Consider the following 15,309-nt stretch of genomic DNA (forward strand, 5'->3'; position numbering starts at 1 on the left):
GAAAATGCCGGCTTTTGCCACATCCATGCTCTCAGCATGGCTTCCGGCCTCTTTGGGGGTGTGAGTCATTCAAACACCACACCCCCAAAGCAGCCAGAAGCCACTTTATTTGGCCAATCCATTTCAGACCTAAGTCTATAAAAACTTATGCTATAACTTCTTTTCAAAGGTGTTATATTTCTAGATACTCTTTTAACTTGGCACTTGTTTTAATGTCTGTGGTTATTTTAAGCATGTGTAAGGTCCTCTGTCGAGAGCCAGCATGACACAGTGGTTTGAGAATTGGACTATGACTCTGGAAATCAGGGTTCGATTCCCAGCCTGGCCATAAAATCCACTGGGTGACTCACACTCTCTCAGCTACAGAGGAGAGCAATGGCAAACCTCCTCTGAACAAATCTGGCCAAGAAACCTCTTTATTTTGTCACCTTAGGGTCACCATAAGTCAAAATGACTTGAAGGCACACAAGAACAACAAACAACAAAGTCTGATATGGAAGGAGTTGGACAATGCTGAATGCCTGCATGCTGTTCATTGCTGAATTAGACATGTGGTGCCACTGTGCATGAAGATGCCAATGGAGGCATGTTTTGTTGCCAATTTGGGCAACATTTGTGTGCTGGGGTATGTCTGTAGTTGTGCAACACTGACATTCAACACAAGGGTGGTGCATCAAAACCTACATATACCTCCATGTCACATATCCCCAATATAGACTGTCAACCTAAGTGAATATTGTGATTGTTGTTGGTTGAGTTCCCACATCATAGCCTATGTTTTGTAACTTTACAGACACACAGCAAAACCCTGTAAGTGAATTGTGAAGGTGCACATCCAGTCAAGAGTGCTGTGATGTGCATCAGGCATTTCTGATGTGCATTAAGTGTCCCTGTTGTGCTCTGGCACTTCCTAGCTAGTCTCCTGATGCACAAACACTTAAGGCCATTTAAGAAGATATGAGCCCCAAGCAGAATGCCAGCCATTGTTATTATAGCTCTTTAATGTTATGGGGTTTTGTTGCATTTTCTCTTCTTCATGTAAGTCATTTTGGGTGCAGTGCTGAGAGAAAGACAAGATATAAATACAATGAATCCAAATAAATTTGCCCATCTCTTCATGTTGTAATATTTTATAGTGCCCGACCCTCTCCATCAGCAGCAACCAAAGCTATGAATCAAGGAAAAGAAGAGACTTGCAGAATATCATGGTGCGAGAACAGAGCTCAGAAAAAATGGCTTTTTTGAAATGTAAAATTCTAGAATGCCCAATCAAAGGCTACAGCAGGAGTTGGTAAAATAATGAATGTTAAAACCCTTGGAAATTTAGAAGTGGGTTAATTAATTAATTTTATGTCCCAACTTTTTCCCCTCATTCCTAGGACACAAGTTCAGACAAAATCAGCTAAAAGCTCACTACCCACAAAAGCTAAAATACAGTTAAACTATGAATGGAATAAAAAGCACATTAAAAGCATGCCCACTAAACATTAAAACAACAGAAACACAATATATCATTAACGATCCATGACCCATGAAAAGTGAATCCTGACCCCCTCCCAAAAAAATCTTCACCTGCCTATAGAAGAATAGCAAAGAAGAACCAGTCATAGCATCATAGAATCAAAGAATTGCAAGGGGTCTCATGGGTCATGTAGTCCTACCCCCTGCTCAATGCAGGAGTTCCACACCCAGCATCCCCAGCAGGTAGTTATCCAGCCTCTCTTTTGAAGATGTCCAGAGAAGGAGACCCCACCATCTGTCTAGGCAATTGTTTTCATTGCTAGACCATTTTTACTGTCAAGAAGTTCCTTCTAATGTCCAGTCAAAATCTACCCTCCTGTAACTTCAAACAGTTCGACCTGGTCCTGCCCTCTGGGGAAGCCAACAGCAAACCTGCACCTCCTCACTGCAACAGCCCTTGAGATATTTAATTAATACAATTATGTCACTCCTCAGTTTTTCTATTTACCAAGTTAGAAATGTCAGCTCTTTCAACCTTTCAACATATGTTTTGTTCTCCATGCTTCTTATTATTTTTGTTGTCCTTTGTGAAAGGCTTTCATGGCTGGCATCCATAATTTTTGTGGGTTTTTTGGGCTATGTGGCCATGTTCTAGAAGAGTTTCTTCCTAATGTTTCACCAGCATCTGTGGCTGGCATCTTCAGAGAATGCTTGCCTGGAAAGGAGTTGGGTATATATATTGTGTGACCTGGAAAGGCAGGAATGATTTGCACGTGTCTTGTTCTGTTGCTAATGGCAGGCCTCAGGGTTGAAGGGTCTGCAAAAGGGGATTAGTGTCTGCTTGATTAGTGCTCATTATCTGCTGGGAAACCCCTGACCCTGGGAGATTTCTCATTTGGATTTGTTGAGTTTTCCTCTTGCTATTTTTCAGGACTGGGAGCCAAACCTTGTTTACTTCAAGGGTTTCCTCTTTCCTGTTGAAATTGTTCAGGTGTTTGTGGATTTCAATGGCTTCCCTGTGCATCCTGACATGATAGTGGTTGGCATGGTCCAGAATTTCAGTGTTTTCAAACAGTATTTTATGCCCAGGATGGTTTGTGGCATGTTCTGCTGCTGCTGATTTTTCTGGCTGGCCCAGTCTGCAGTGTCTCTCGTGTTCCTTGATTCTGGTTTGCACACTGTGTTTGGTGGTCCCTATGTAGACTTGTCCACAGCTGCATGGTATGCAGTAAACTCCTGTGGCTGTGAGAGGGTCTCTCTGGTCCTTGGCTGAGCAAAGCATTTGCTGGATTTTCTTCATTGGTTTGTAAACCATTTGAAGGTTGTGCTTCCTCACCACTTTGCCTATTCTGTCTGTGACTCCTTTGATGTATGGTAAAAATACCTTCCCTTTGGGTGGCTGCTTGTCTTCATTTCACTAGGTATTCCTGGGCCTGGCAGCCCTTCTGATGTCTGAGCTGGAATGACCATTAGCCTGTAGAGCCCGGTCCAGATGCTTCAGTTCATCTTCCAAGAAGTGGGGTTCACATTTTTTTATGATTGAGGGGAGGGTTGGGGTCTTGGGGTTTTTAAAATGAAATTTTTAATTGTTTGATGTTTATTTATACTGTTGGAATCCACTTTGATTCCTTCGGGGGAAAACGGAATATAAATAATTATTGTTGTTGTTGTTGTTGTCGCAGTTTGATCCCACTTTAGCTGCCATTGCTTTGCTCTATGGAATCCCGGGAGTTATAGTTTGGTGAGTTATTTAGGATTCTCTGCCAGAGTTCTAGTGCCTCTTGTTGCTGCTGAATGCTTTCAAGTAGTTTCCAGCTTATGGTGACTCTAATGCAGAGTTATCACTGGATTTCCTTGGCAAGAAATTGGGTTCTTGCTATTGCTCTCCTCTGAGGCTGAGAGAGAGTGATGTCCATGGCAACCCAGCAGGTTTTCATGGCTGAGCAGGGATTCAAACTCTGGCCTCTAGGGTCATAGTCAAACCACTACATCCCACTGGCTCTCTTGCCTCACCAAGCTACAAATCCCAGGATTCTTCAGGATAGAGCCATGGCTATTAAAGTAGGATCCAAGTGATATGTGCTTATGACTGAGCTGTCAAAATCAGAAGGTGAAACTCTTCACAACATGGAGTTAAAATACCACAAAGGTTCCCCCCGCACCTTCCCTGTGGTGGATTAGAAGAATATGATATAACATAAAAAGGGCAAGCCACCAAATCCTGAAGTTATCTGTATTCATCACACTGATAATTCACTTTATCTACACAGACCAACAGTGGATAACAACCTAATGAAAATAAATAAAAAAGAATACTACATAAAAATAGCAAGTCTGGAAGAATACATTTAAAATATATGAGCAGACATTTGAAAAGCATACAACCTTAATAAAATCTTCTTTATCCCTAGCCATTAAGTGCTTGCCTATACAATAATAATCTTTCACCATTTCTCTGGAAATGCTGAAGTTTAAATGAGGGCTTTTGGCATAAGGGTCCAGGCAAGCTGGATTTCGCCTCTCTTCTTCCCTTGAGTGTCCAACTTTGTAATGGAAACTCTTCCAATCTTCTCCTTCCAGACATTGGGTGCTTAGATACAGACTGTTCATTGCAGGATGATTGGGGAAAACCTTTTAATTTGCATAGCAATAGGACACAAAACGTCACCACTGCTACATTCATGGCATCAGGAAACATGCACTCCTCTGAAGTGCTGCTTTTCACTTTGACCATTTCATCTTGATGCATGTATAAAACAGGTCCAAGAAAAAACCAATTTATGCATCATAGAATCATAAAGTTGGTAGGGTCTCCAAAGGCTATCCAATCAAACCCCTTGCCATGCAGGGATACACAACTAAAGCATCCCTGAGAGATGCTCATGCTGTTGTTGTTGTTGTTGTTGTTGTGTGCCTTCAAGTCATTCTAACTTATGGCGAGCCTAAGGTGAACCTATCATGGGGATTTCTTGGCAAGTTTATTCAGTGGGGATTTGCCATTGCCATCTTTTGAGGCTGAGAGAGTGTGACTTGCCCAAACTCACCTGGTGTGTTTCCATGGCTTGAGCAGGATTCACATCCTGGTCTCCTGCAGAAATAATCTAGTTTGAGATTGCTTTAACTGCCCTGGCTCAGTGCTAGGGAATCCTGGGAAGTGTAATTTATTGTGGCACCAGAGCTCTCTGACAGAGAAAGCTAAATGTCTCACAGAACTACAGTTCCCAGAAATTCCCAGAATTGAGCAAGGGCAGTTAAAGCAGTCTCAAACTGGATTATTTCTGCAGTGTGTTTTGAACCATAGGCCAATGCTCAAACCACTGTACCACAAAGACTTCCTCCTCCTCATTATTGTTGTTGTTGTTGTTGTTGTTGTCTTACCCACCTCTCCCCGTGGAGCAAAGCGGAGAACAACAACAAATCAGCATTGATTAAAACACATTAAATTTAAAACATGGAACAGTTTAAAAGGACAAATAAGCCATACACATTTTCAAACAGTCCACATTTAAAATTTGGCATCTAAATTCACAATTTAAGAAGAGTCCATCACCCACTGAGACAGTCTACTTTGTACAGCCAACATGTTCTTCCTAATGTTTAGGAATTTCTAATAGTCTCTGGAGCAGCAGAAAACAAGCTTTCTCCATCTTGTACCTGACAAGAAGTTGGCAGCATGAGCTTTCATAGACTTCAATCTACTTCCTCAGATGCATTAGAGGAATGGAAATCAGGCACAAGCATATATATGCCATTGGTATGTGAGGATGTCAGTTCAAATTACAAATTCTTTGTGTACGGAAATGATGTGGCAAGTCCAGTTTTAAAGTCTACAAAGGCACCTGCTACCAACTTCTTTCTTTCAGTTTGTCCCAACAGCATGCATACACACACACACACACACCTGTCCCTGGTTTCCACTCTTCTAATGCATATGAGGAAGTAGACTGAAGTCTAGGAAAGCTCCTGCTGCCACCTCCTTTCTTTCAGTGAGTCTCAAAGGTGCTGCAAGATCTCTCTAAATAATAATAATATAAAAATAATAAAAATATAAAATATAAAAATACTATTATGAATAATAATATAAAATAATAATAATAATAATAATAATCTGAGGAAGTAGAGTGACCTCGAGGAAAACTCCTGCTGCCAACTCCTTTCTTTCTGTAAGTATCAAAGGGGCTGCAAGATCTCTCTAAATAATAATAATAATAATAATAATAATAAATGCATCTGAGGAAATAGACTGAAGGAAAGCTCATGCTGCCAACTTCTTTCATTTGTCCCAATGGCATATATGTGTGTGTGTCTCTGTTTTCCATTCCATTAAATGCATCTGAGGAAGTAGACTGAAGTCTAGGAAAGCTCCTGCTGCCAACTCCTTTCTTTCAGTGAGTCTCAAGATCTCCCCACATTCTGGTTGACACAGCTCTCCCTTTCTACCTCCTGAAGTCCATTTGTTCTCAGAACCTCCCTTTTCACAAAGATTTCATAGGAGTTGGGAAGATCCCACTTGGAACCATGAACCGGGGTTTTCAAGGGAAGGGAAAGAGAAGGCTTGGTCTTTTATTTCCCCAGTTTAAAAAAAATGTTTTAAAAATGGTTTTTAAAAAACGAGGTGCTTGAAGCTCAGCATCCTTTGGCCCAGGGTTTCCCTCCCCATCAGCTGCAAAATGGAAAGGAGTGTGAACCTGTTCCCTGGTTCCCTTGCAAAGTTTGCAGCAGTCCCCTGTTCCAGCAGCCAAAGGCTGACCCAGAGGGAAGGCAGGACTGGAGGCAGCAGCGTCACGCATTCCCACGTGCAAAAGGCGGAGGCCAGAAGGCAGCTTTGTTCCATCGAGTCAGAGAGACGTGCGTTTTGGCGTCACCGCCGCTGCCATTTTACAGCCGGCATTTTGAAAGATAAACAAATGTGGTTTAACTCTTTGAGGCGCGGATGATGGGATCGCGAGTAGCACTTTGGGTTTGGGTGATTATTTTCCCCCTGCCTCTCCAGGAGAGGAAAGGGTTAAAAACCAAACAGCCCTGGAACCAGCCTTGCATCAAAGCCATCACAAGTTCAATCAACTTTTCCCTCTCCTTAATGAAATAATCAATTCGTAATTGATATTAATATTTAATTAATATTTGTTTATAAATATTGTAAATGATAATAAATATTAATATTTAATTCGTATTTAATTGCTTTAATCAATATTAATTAATTCATTAAATAAATAAATAAATAAAATAATCTAGGAAGGGGAAAGCAGAGCAGAGTTGAGGAAATCATGGGCATCCTGTGCATATTTATCCTTTTCACACACACACACCTTGCAAGAGGAAATAAATAATAATACTTTATTTATATCCCGTCTCTCTGTCCATGACAATCGAGGCAGCTTCCAGATTAAAAATACATACAGTACAACCCTCATCCCACCTTCCCCTAAAACTTCAGGTTAAACAATTCACTATTAAAACATACATTAAAATGAACAACGCAATAAACAATAAAGCTTCTCCAATTCCTCCCTTCCTCACTCATTCCAAAGTTTTTCAGGCATCATTTTTTTAAAAAGAAAAAAAAAGTTTCTTCCAAACTCCTGGTGTGCTTTCCAAGGCCAAACTAGGACAGCAAGTTTTCTTCACAAGAGGGTTGGCCATTGTCATCCCCCGAGGCTGAGAGAGTATGACTTGCCCAAGGTCACCCAGTGGGTTGGAGCAAGGATTCAAACCCTGGTCCCCAGAGACGTAGTCCAGCTCTCAGGCCAATCCGCAGGCTGCCTCTCTCCATGTTTCCAAACTCTTCCTAACTAAATGTTATACCCGGAAGCCACAGAACTGTCTTATCATTTGACATTAAAAGTGTCATCTTGCAATTTCGTAAACAAATCTCCCCCTTGTAATGGTTTTATGCTTTTTTAATAAAATTAATGGTGTTTCAATGTTTATTATCATCAGGTTTTTAGGTCTCTCTTGTTTTAACCTCGTTGTAGCCTTGTGTCCTATGTCAGGAGAATTGTACAAGAATCATAGAGTTTTTGAATTGGAAGGGACCAAAAGGGACTGTCTAGCTCAACCCCCTGGATTCAGAGATGCTCAAGGAAGGCACTTCCAAAAGATGCCCACCTAACCTCTGTTTAAAGATCTCCAAAGATGGAGAGTCTGAAAAACAGAGTTATAGAAAAATAGTTGCAGACAAGCTGGTAAAATGTGGACTAGACAATTCAACTGTTACATGGATTTGTAATTGGTTGACCGGCCGAACCCAAAGGGTGCTCAACAATGGCTCATTTTCATCCTGGAGAGAAGTGACCAGTGGGGTCCCACAGGGCTCTGTTCTGGGGCCAGTGCTATTCAACATCTTTATCAATGAATTGGAAGACAAAATTGGGGGCATAGTTATCAAATTTGCAGATGACACCAAATTAAGAGGAATAGCTAATACTCCAGAGGACAGGATCAAAATTCAAAATGACCTGAATAGATTGGAAAAGTGGGCCAAAGCTAACAAAATGAAATTCAACATGGAGAAATGTAAGGTACTGCACTTGGGGGGGGGGGGGGGGATGAAATGCATAGATATAGGATGGGGGACACCTGGCTTAAGCAGACTACATGTGAAAGGGATCTAGGATCATAAGTCAAGAGTGTGATGCAGCAGCTAAAAAGGCCAATGCACTTTTAGGCTGCATCAATAGAAGTATAGTGTCTAGATCAAGTATAGTGTCTAGATCAAGAGAAGTAATAGTGCCACTATATTCTGCTTTGGTCAGGCCCCACCTGGAATATTGTGTCCAGTTCTGGGCACAAGGACATTGAGAAACTGGAGCATGTCCAAAGGAAAGCAACTAAAATGGTGAAGGGTCTGGAAGCCATGCCCTATGAGGAACGAATTAGGGAGCTGGGGATGTTTAGTCTGGAGAAGAGAAGGTTAAAAGGTGATATGATAGCCCTGTTTAAGTATTTGAAAAAATGTCACATTGAGGATGAAGCAAGCTTGTTTTCTAGCCGTGGCACTGAAATTTTAGAAAGCATTTCTGGGCTGCCTATTTAAGATGCTAAGAGTTTTAGCACATTTGTTGTACATACTGAAGTCTGGATTATGGAAGCTCAGTTATGGAAACAATAGTGCTTTTTTCAAAATAAGCACAGTTGGCCCTCCTTATCCACTGATTTATTTTTTTAACCATAGATTCAACCATCCACAGCTTGAAAATAATAAAAAAAATAAATCCCAAAAAACAAACCTTGATTTTGCCATTTTATATAAGGCATACCAATTTACTATGCCATTGTATTTAATGGGACTTGAGCATCCATGGATTTTGGTATCCACAGGAGGTCCTGAAACCAAACTAGCAAGTACCAAGGGCCCACTGTAAAGTGTTTGATCATATATAGGTTGTTGTTGTTTTCTTTGCCTCCAAGGCATTTCCAACTTAGGCAAACCTATCATAGGGCATTCTGAGGTTGAGACTGCATGACTTACCCAAGGTTACCCAGTGGGTTTCCATCTCCAAGTGGTCCTTATCTCTAGAGTCATAATCCAACATTCAAATGACCATGTTTCTTCTGTATACAGTATAATGTAGATCTTGTATCTACCTTACATACAATAAAGAATGTTTTGCACAGTTTGCAAGAGTTTGTTTGTACATTGAGAGGGAAGTGTTTTGTTACCAGTATGTGAAGACTGCTGTTAGAGCCATCCATTCACAAAGGAGATGCTCTTCTCCCACCCTGTCTCCTTCTTTACAAAGTTTGAGATGTTCCTTCATGCAAATGGCTGGAAGATTGCTCTATGGATCTATGGCTACAAACTAAAACTATTGAAGGCATGTCACTTGGTCACTTAGGTGCTAGGGAGATGCTAATAGTCAATGGCAGCTGGTAACTGGTATCACTGAAGCAGTGAACCCACAGTGGGTTTCATCTGAGTTTTAAAAGAGGTTTCCAAGGTGCTGAGCCTATTTGTGGGAGATGCAGTATGCAAATGCAAACCTATGGAAGAAACAAGATGATTCTCTCTTTTGAGGAAAGAAACTGAATGTTCGCTATGTGCTTTGTAGAAGATAAATAAGGTTGAAAGCCAAACTATACAGTTATAATAATCTGATCTGACTTTAACCACCTTGTCTCTATCGTATGGGATCCTGGTGTTTGTAATTTTGTGAGATATAGCGTGGCATAATGAATTGAGTTGAGTTGGACTATGACTCTGGTGACCAGGGTTCGATTCCCTGCTCAGCCATGAAACTCACTGGATGATCCTGAGCAAGTCACATGCTCTCAGCCTCAAGGGAAGGCAATGGCGAACCTTCTCTGAGCAAATCTTGCCAAGAAAACTCCATAATAGGGTTGCCTTCAGGTTGCCATAAGTTGGAAATGACTTGAAGGCACACAAAAACAAATCTGAGAATCAGTGTGGTGATTTGGGCATTGTTCTAATCAGAAAATAGAAAAAGTTCCAACTGGGCCACAACTAGTCCTCCATCTTCCATACTGTACCCTGCAGTAGTGGATGATGGCTCCAATATCAGTGGATGGTGATACTACTTTGGGTTCTAAACTGAACTTTAAAGGAGCTATTCAAGATTCTAAATCCTAGCTGAAAAATGGAAGTCACCAAATTCCACTGGTAGGCTGGTTCCCAGGTTTGGATCGCACAAGGAAAACTGCCTCCCGGTGGGCTAATAAACACATTCTCCTCCCATCCGTTCCCAAACAAACAGCATCCATTCTCATTCCTTTTTTTTTTCCTGAGAAATCATAATTTTATAGAAACTGTAAGAAATCATTTTGGTGAACTAGCTCTGTGGGCTGTTGAAAATGAAAATAACTGACTTTATATCGGTTCCTTTTGGTCAGAACATATTTGCCCATTTCTGGGCAATCTCTTCAGTCTCAGTGCTCCTGGATAATAAACTGGCAAGGTCATGCTGTATTATTTTGCCCCGTCAAATTACAGTAACTGAAAGAACAACCTTCTGCAGTCATATAAATGTGGGAAATAGATGAACTCACCCTGATAGACAGAACGGCTTCCCAGAAACTGTGAAATCAACAGAGGAGAAAGTAGCATCCCATTACTCAGCGGTGTAAAGTGAGAGGTTTGAGTTAATTACTGGGAGGAAAGGTTGGACAGGAAAGGAAGGCAAAGGCAGAAGGTTTTCAGTAGTGGCCAGCAAAGGAGAGCAGTGATGGGGTTTAGATTATTAAACCTCTTGAAAGTAAACTGGTATAAAAGGTTATTGGCAAACAGTCTATGATTATGTACCATCAACAATATCTGTCCTGCTAAGAATTTTGTACAATTTGGCATTTCAAGGTGGGTGATGGAAAGGACTCTATCACCTACCCTGAAATGCCAAATTGTACAAAAATCAATGGCCTTTAATGGCTGGTGGTTACTCCATGCACTTAAGAAAAATTCACACACTCAACTGTACAATTAATGTCAAGAGAGGCTGCTTTTGAGGTTCAGGAGAGAGAAAAATATATTAATCCGAGTTTAAATTCATCTAGCATAAATTGCTGAGTGAGTTTTGGTTGCTTGCCAAGCTACTGAAGGTGTTGGGTATGGATATTGCTTGGAAACAAATATAGCCTGAACTAGTAGGGCCTGAAGTGTGTTTGCTTCCCACCTGCTCAACGTGTGAATTTGCAGCTCAGCAACACATCACACCAGGCACAAAGAATCTGGGTCTGTGCAAAATTCACCCTGGCATATCTTATTGCTTAGGAAAGTAAGAATGCAAAAGGCAGATAATAATTTGAAAATGGCATCTTTGAATGGATCTTGTTGGGAGCAAAACTTGCACACTTGTGAGTTACACATGATGCAAAATATGCAGATTTTGGAGTTGCACTCCAGAGTTTATACCTAGAGTTTGCTGTAATGTCATCAACTCTCAGCTCAGCCCTATTTCACCCCAAAATGAGCTAGTGGGGCTGTTACCTCTTATGACTATTATTGAAACTTTCTTCTAAAGATCTGGTGAATGAACCAAGAAAGTTAGTAAGGGTCTGGTACCAAACATATGGAAATTGTTCAGTGTTTTTAGATAGGGGCTTGTTGTTAAAGAGTAACAACCCTAGTCACAGCTTGGAAAATCACTTTTGGCCTATAAGTCCCAGAATCTCTCAGCCAATAGGGCCACCAGCATGCTGGCTAGGAGATTATGATGAATACAAAAAGAAACATTTCAGGATTTGAAAATGTCTCTCTCTCTCTCTGTATGTCTTCAAGTCAAGGAATAGTCAGCGATAGTTTAAAATACTAAATGATTGGAAGCAGCAAAGTATGGTGGGGGAAAACCTAGGTCATATAGTCAACCACCAGTCTTTGGTTCATGGCGTAGTGTATATAATGTTGTACAGTTGGCCCTTCTTATACACAGATGTTTTTATACACAGATTCAAGCATCCACGGTTTGAAAATGTTCAAAAAAAGTATAAATTTCAAATATCAAACCTTGATTTTCCATTTTTTATAAGGGACACCATTTTGCCATGTCATTATATTTAATGGGACTTGAGCATCCACGGATTTTGTTATCCATGGGGGATCTTGGAACCAACCCCCAGTGTATAACAAGGTTCCTCTGTATATGGTTGTGGAGCAGCACAGCATTGCTCTTGTGGGATGTGCTATAGGGCCTTTTGGATACCAAATACATGCCCACCACTGGCTTAAATCCAGTTACCTGTACCAATGAGAAGAGACCCACTTAATCAGTGTCTCAAAGCCTATCTAAACCCCATGCTTAAAATGTTAATGATCCTACTCTAGTTGGGACTAGCAATTGGATTTAGGCATCAGTTAGAGTCAAGCAAGACCTACTCCACTTAAAGCTCAAACACCCAACTTCTGCCACCTCTTTTTCTGTTACCAACATCCCAGCAATACACACAGAGAGATAAGGGAAGGTGTCAATGACAAATCAGTGCTCCAGTGCCCACCATCTCTACTTCCTTCTCACCACAACTGTGTTTCTGGGAACAGAAGTCAACAGGTGCAGCAGGGTCAATGGTAGGTACAATGCAAATAGCCTCCAACTTTCTGTGGATTCTCAAGCTAGATACTCACAAAAGACTTGAGCTTTTGTAAGTACATGGCTTGGTGATCAGAAGCTTTGGAAAGCAGGCAGATCAAATAGCACCACAAAAGTTCTCAGCAAGCCAACTTCAATCACCACACACACACACACACACACTGTGGCACAATAAGGCCACATGTATTCTACCTTATACTTGAATCAGCTGAGGGTTTAGAATAAATCATAGTTTTTGCTCATCCTTCATTCCAGGGGTTTGGAAGAGCTGGGTTCCAGCAGCCTGTTTCCACCCCTATAGTGGGTCACACCACCCCCTTTCCAAACTACTATATGTATCTGTAAATCTACGTCTGTTTTTGTAACTCACTTTTTGATGGTTTGAAAGAGAGAGAAAAATCAAGGTGCAGATGAGTTCTGCATCTTGTTTTAAAGGAAAATAATTGCTTATAAACCAGTGGCAATCTTTCCTTCCTTCCTTCCTTCCTTCCTTCCTTCCTTCCTTCCTTTTTTGTATGAGTTTTTAAAATGGGATTTGGGTCCCAGAGGGCTTCACAAGCTGCAAAAATACTTCTGGGGGCCATATGCAGCCCATGGATTCCAGGCATCATGTCCCAGTAGTCCAGGAGTGGTCTGACATGGACCCAGAAGAGGCACCAGGACCAGGTCCTATCCCAAAATATCCATTCCTTGTGCCTCTGACCTGAGCCAGATACACCTGATGCCTCCACTCACACAAGAGAACCTGGAACTGGCTATTCCTTACATCTTTAAACTACTGTGGAACTGCCTGGGTCTGGCTTCAGTATTGTAGTAGACCATCTTCCTCTGTGATCCTGGGAGCATGTATGCCAACAACAACAACATGCTCAGTAGGAGTTCATGGACAGGAAAACATATGCCAACCTTCAGGCCTGGGGCTGTCCCCTTTTTGAAGCCTGGCTAGGTCAGGAATATAAATGCCCCAGGCCGAGTCTATACTAGGGGCAAAAGTCTGAATGGATCAGCTAGAATAAATATATTGTATCAGTCTTGAAATGGTGGGTCAACATGGAGAAAAAAATCCCACTCAATTTTATGGGTCTTTTGAATGGTGAGTCAACATAGAAAAAAATTTCAATGGACTCAATGGTGTTTTTTCAATGGTGGGTCAACTTGAAGAGAAATCCAGTTGATTCAGTGGGTCTTTTGAATTGTGGGTCAACCTAGAGATAAATCCAGTTGATTCAATAGGTCTTTTGAATGGTGGGTAAACATGGAGAGAAACCCCAAAATGTTTCAATGGGTCTACTCATTCCAGGACTAACAATAGAATCTAGATGAAAGTATGGGATTGTTATTGTTATAAAGGAACTAGAGGAGATTGCCCTTTGCAACAACTTTGTCACCACTTGTTGCATTATTTTGCAATTGAACTGTATTACATTCTTATTATCAAAAAAAAAGTGACTTTAAAGGTAACTACAATAATACTCTGAGTTGTGGGTCACAAGGTCTGATAATTCCACTGTATCTGAGCATTGCTGTTGTTTTGTGCCTTCAAGTAGTTTCTGACTTATGGTGACCCTAAGTCAAACCTATCATAGGACAAGTTTCTTCAGATGGGGTTTGCTATTGATATCCTTTGAGGCTGAGAGAGTGTGACTTGCTCAAGGTCACCCAGTGGGTTTCCATGGCTGAGCCAGGATTCAAACCCTGGTCTCCAGAGACATAGTCCAACGCTATAGCCTTCCACAAAGGTCTCTCCCAAAAAGGCTCCATTAACATTCTTAGAAATCAAGAAAATCAGCCTATAGCCTACCTGTGCTGACTTGGGTGTATCCCCATGACACAATTATAGCAGTTTGGTACCACTTTAACCACTGTGACTCCTTGCTATGGAATCTTGGGATCTGTAGTTTAGTGAGGGGCTTTACCTTTCGTACTGCGCTTCCTTGAACTACAGCATTAGAGCATTAGACAGACATTCAAGTACAGGACTACACGTCCCAAGCTTACATAAGGTAGAGCAACGACAGCTGGAGCTGTATCCAAGCATTATTCTTGTGGAGTGCAGATATGCCTTCGGTGATGTCTTGCAGGTTTTTATAAATGTAATATTTGGGGGAAACCAGCATAGTGCAGTATTGGTGGCAACTGACAGAGTCCTTTTTAAAAGAGAATAATGAAACAGCAGTGCTCTCTTACCACTTTCTCTCTCTCTTTTTTTTTCTAAATAGAAAAAAAAAATCAAAAACCCAGAGGGAGCGGGGAAAAATAATCATTTTCACCTGAATTAAAGTATCTTTGATCTTTGTATTTCATTGAACTTTTTTTTTCCTTCCTTTTTTTGCTTCAGAGAGAATAGATTAATAAACACTTTCAAATGGAAAAAATATTGTTGGGGAAAAGGGCTTTCGTTTTATCTTTTTTTAAGCAGCCAGCTTTGTTGCGAACCTGTCTGTGGTATTCCATCCACTTTTCCCTTTTGCCTTGCCTCTCTCTCTCTATATATATACACACACACACACGCACGCACACACACACACACACACACACACACACACACACACAATGGAAAATGTGTTTTTAAAAAAATATAAAAATTCTACCTCTTTATAATTTGTTATCCTCTTGACCTATCCTGGCCATTTTAAAAAATGAAATAAAATTTTGGAAAGAAACTTCTTCTTCTTCTTTCCTTTCTTTCTGTTAATGTCGAAGCCGGCAGATGATAAAAACAAAAAACATTCCCCCCCCCCCCCCCCAATTGCCATGTTATTTTAATCAGGCTGAATGAAAGCACAAATCAGAAAGAAGGGATTTTAATCTC

General features: G+C 40.9%; 1 protein-coding gene across 8 annotated transcripts in view; it reads left to right on the top strand.

The window, feature by feature from the left end:
• MYT1 (myelin transcription factor 1) overlaps positions 1 to 15,309 on the top strand; it is a 177,416-nt gene that overhangs the window by 7,391 nt on the left and 154,716 nt on the right. The window lies entirely within an intron of this gene.

The sequence above is a fragment of the Sceloporus occidentalis genome, unplaced genomic scaffold (assembly GCF_023333645.1).
Source record: "Sceloporus occidentalis isolate IW3139 unplaced genomic scaffold, rSceOcc1.0.p SCAF_3, whole genome shotgun sequence".
In the NCBI taxonomy this organism is placed as follows: Eukaryota; Metazoa; Chordata; class Lepidosauria; order Squamata; family Phrynosomatidae; genus Sceloporus; species Sceloporus occidentalis.